We start from the raw sequence: 4,764 nt of genomic DNA on the forward strand, positions 1-4,764 counted from the left end.
GTTTGTTCTCTATAGTTATATCTCTTTTATGGTTTCTTCCCTTGCTTCTGTATCTGTTTTCCCCTTACATTCATCTGTTCTGTTTCTTTTCTTTCTTTCTTTCTTTTTTTAAAAAGATTTTACTTATTTATTTATTTATTTGTCAGAGAGAGAGAGAGAGTGCCCAAGCAGGGGGAGCAACAGACAGAGAGAGAAACAGGCTCTCCAGTGACCAAGGAGCCCAGTGTGGGACTTGATCCCAAGACCCTGGGATCCTGACCTGAGCTGAAGGCAGATGCCTAACCCACTGAGCCACCCAGGCGCCCCATATGTACTGTTTCTTAAATTCTATATGTGAGTGAGATACATGGGATTTGTCTTTCTCTGACTGATTTGTTTTGCTCAGCATAATACCCTTGAGCTCCATCCACGTCATCGCACATTGAATTCCGTGTTTAGGGGGAGTTCTCTGCCGTAGTGCTCCTGCTCCCTCTGCCCCTCCCTTCCCCCACTCACACTCAAAGTCCCCTGCTAGTCTTCTGGAGTATGCAGAGTGGTGATGAGGGTGGGAAAGAAGGTGCTTTCTCTGGCGTAGGAAGGAAGGAGTTTTCCGTGGATTACTATCGACTCCAGGGTTGGTTAGCTTTATCATCTGTGTTTCTTCCTATCGACTTTGCTCTTGTTGAAATTTTATTTTGGAATTCTTTGCAGTGCTGTGCTGGGTCTATCAAGATGGTCAGACAAAATGCCCTTTATTTCTGTACTCCTGTGCCTGCATGAATGTCCCAGCTGCCCCTCCCAGTGGTGATCCAGGAGCAGCCTGTGCAGGATACTGAATTGGGCACAGCAGGTGTCAAATAGCAGCCTTCCCCTCAGACCGTCATCTTCTAGACCAAGTTCTACTACGAGGAATTGTACCCCTTCATGATGAAAAGTTTTTACAGAAAGAACACCATGAAAAATATGCTTTTAGACACACAAGGTGTTTCTGTGGCCATTTTAATCAAATACAGTCAGTAATACTAGCCATGTGTCATATAGAATATGAGAAGCACAGTTAATCAGATACGGCCCATTTCTGTGGTATTCCCCATGTGATCATCCGCTAGGTCCTGACTGCTTTACAAGATGATTCTGATAAAATCAACAATAATAATGGCAGATATTTACTGTGTTTGCCATATTACACACTACGCTGAAAGATTTACATGTCTACGTCAGTTGGTTCCTCTGATACTTTATGCGACAGGTACTATTATTATCCTTGCTTTATAGATGGGGAAACTGAGGCATAGTGAAGGTTAAGGAGTTGGCCACAGGTAAGCATCTAGTAAGAAGCAGAGGTGGTCATTGAACCCTAAGTCCAGGACCTGTCCTTATATGATACTGTGTCCCCAGGCACAACTAGGCTGTGGCCCCTTTATCCCACCTGCCTCCATGCTGTGTTCACCTTTATCTATGAACCATCTAAATGTGGTCGTATTTATATCAAACATCCCAGAAACTGTTCTGCCCACAAAACCCCCATATTTGAAAGCAGCAGCATAGCTTTGCGCAGTGGCAGTATCGTAGCCAATGAGGTTTATCCGAGGCGCGATTATTGCTAATTGAAAGCAGCAGCATTTCATCTGAAAGGAAGAAGGTTGAATGTTTGCCAAAATGAATGTGTATAAATTTGTAAAATAAGTTCATTAAGTGAAAGGCTCTGTGTAAACCCAGTGTCTTTTTCTTTCTTCTTCAATTTTCAATATTTAAAGCTTCTTAGAGTTTTTATAAAAGACTTAATCATGTATTTTTTAAAAATGAATAATGTGTTTTTAACCTAATAAAAAGTTAACCAAGCATCCTCACAATACTTTGTTTGGAAGGAAATGCAGTTTAAATAGTGACCTATTTTTCTAGCCAAGAATAGATGTAAGCCAAGCTGTAATGTTCACTATTTCCATTAGAATAGAATCACGTTAATTATAAATTCATTTTGGCTTGAAAGTATAGTTGTCAAACTAGAAAAAAAAAAAAAGGAAGACAACGGACATAGTGAACAAAATAAATCCCATTCATTCCCAATCTCCCACTCCATTTCCATCTCGTATGACTGCAAATAGAATAATGACCATCATTAATGTTGCTGCCTCGCGCAATCTGATAATTCTTTCTTTTTTTTTTTTTTTTTTTTAAAGATTTTATTTGTTTATTGGACAGAGAGAGATCACAAGTAGGCAGAGAGGCAGGCAGAGAGAGAGAGGAGGAAGCAGGCTCCCCACCAAGGAAAGAGCCTGATGTGGGGCTCGATCCCAGGACCCTGGGATCATGACCTGAGCCGAAGGCAGAGGCTTTAACCCTCTGAGCCACCCAGGCGCCCCAATCTGATAATTCTTAAGAGGAGGGCACGTTTTCCCTTGGTTTTCTTTTTGTCAGTTATGCCACCAATAAAATAGGAAAAGGTTGAGTTTGCTCTTGAGCTCAAAGTACAGGCTGTGGGAGGGTACCACTGACCACTGCTGTAATCTATAGGAATTCTGCTTAAATTTGTTTGCAGGGAAATCAGTCTTTAGTTCTCTGGGTATATAAGCTCTAAACAGAAGCTGATCACTTTATGTCAGGGCATTTGAAGGGGGAAGTAGTATCTCAAATTCCTTTATTCCCCCATTTCTTTTGGGATCCTTTAGGATTAAAATAATCATAATATTGTCTCATATTCTTTTTAAAAATGTTCGGCTTCATCTTTAACAATATTCCTCCTCCGTTTCTTATATGGTTTCTTTACACTTCTCTCATTTTTCAAACTTAATCTGAGTTTATTAATTTTACCTACTTTGTTCAAAGAATTAATTTTAGATTTGTTGATCCTTTCTATTAACTTTTAAATTATTTTAAAACTATTATTTGATTTTTTATTTATTACCATTAATTTTTTATTTCCTAAATTTTGCTTTCTTTGCATTTATTTTATTTTATTTTATTTATTTTTTTTAAAGATTTTATTTATTTATTTGACAGAGAGAGATCACAAGTAGACGGAGAGGAAGGCAGAGAGAGAGAGAGAGAGGGAAGCAGGCTTCCTGCTGAGCAGAGAGCCCGATGTGGGACTCGATCCCAGGACCCTGAGATCATGACCTGAGCCGAAGGCAGCGGCTTAACCCACTGAGCCACCCAGGCGCCCCAGCATTTATTTTATTGTTATTTTTATAATTTCTTTAGTTGTATATTTAGCCTTTTAATTTTTAACTCATGTTTTCTAATACAAGCATTTAAGGTTACAGTATTATTTTAGCTGCATTAATGAGTTTTCATAGATAGTATTTTTTAATCATTCAGTTCTAAATGTTTTCCAATTCCCATCATATTTTTTTTAAACCCATGTCACTTAAAAAAATTGAAGTATAGTTAACATACAGTGTTACTTTAGTTTCAGGTGTACAATATAGTGATTCAACAATTAAAAAAAATTTTCTTTATTTATTTGACAGACAGAGATCACAAGTAGGCAGAGAGGCAGGCAGAGAGAGAGGGGGAAGCAGGCTGCCTGTGGAGCAGAGAGCGCGATGCAGGGCTCGATCCTGGGACCCTGGGATCATGACCTGAGCCAAAGGCAGAGGCCTTAACCCACTGAGCCACCCAGGTGCCCCAACAATTTTTTTTTAAGATTGTATTTATTCATCAGAGAGAGAGAGAGGGCACACGCAGGGGGAGGTGAAGATAGAGGGAGAAGGAGGCTCCCCGCTGAGCCAGTGGTCCCATGAGAGACTGGATCCCAGGACCTTGGGATCATGACCTGAGCCAAAGGCAGACACTTAACCAACTGAGCTACCCAGGCATCCCGTGTTTCAACAGTTCTATACATCACTCAGTGCTCATCAGGACAAGGGCACTCCTTAGTCCCCATCACCTATGTCACCCATTTCCCACCCATCTCCTCTGTAGCCATCAGTTTGTTCTCTATTGTTAAGAATCTCTTTCTGTTTTGTTTCTTTTTCTTCTTTATATATATATATAACAAAATATAAAATAAAATATAGTATGTAACCTATATGTTATATATATTATATATAATATATAATATAATATATTTTATAATTCATATATTTTATAATATATAATACAATAGAATATATAACATGTAATATTATATATAATATATCACAGAACATAATATATTTTATATTAATATATAATTAATACATAACATATTTTAAATTATATATTATTTAATAATATAATATATAACATAATAATAATATAATATTATATATTATATAATATATAATATAATAATAATATAATATAACATATTAATTATATATTATGTATTATCACACACATATATCACATAATACAATATATTATATATAACAACATAATAATATAAAATATATATTATAATATATTATATATAATATATAATATAAAATATATAATTAAAATATATTGATAAAATATGTTAATTATGAATATAATAGTAAAATAATTAGTAATGTATTATTAATTATGACTAATCTATCTATCTATCTATATGTATATCACCTCATCTTTATCCATTCATCTGTCAGTGGGCAACTTGGGCTGCTTCCATAATTTGGCTATTGTAAATAATGCTTCAATAAATATAAGGATGCATATACCTTTTTGAATTAGTGTTTTCATATTCTTTGGGTAAATATGCAGTAGTGGGATTACTGGATCATATGGTAATTCTATTTCAATTTTTAGTGGGACCTTCATACTGTTTTTCCACAGTGGCTGTGGAAATATTTAAGAAAGAATACCAATTCAACACAAATTTTT

At 36.1% G+C, this 4,764-nt stretch overlaps 1 non-coding gene across 1 annotated transcript; it reads left to right on the forward strand.

Moving 5' to 3' along the window:
* Positions 1 to 1,525: 1,525 nt before the first annotated feature.
* LOC125096520 (U4 spliceosomal RNA) lies at positions 1,526 to 1,672 on the forward strand. Its single transcript, XR_007126218.1, has one exon. It is a non-coding gene; the product is annotated as a U4 spliceosomal RNA (small nuclear RNA).
* Positions 1,673 to 4,764: the final 3,092 nt, after the last annotated feature.

The sequence above is a fragment of the Lutra lutra genome, chromosome 3 (assembly GCF_902655055.1).
Source record: "Lutra lutra chromosome 3, mLutLut1.2, whole genome shotgun sequence".
NCBI classification, from domain to species: domain Eukaryota; kingdom Metazoa; phylum Chordata; class Mammalia; order Carnivora; family Mustelidae; genus Lutra; species Lutra lutra.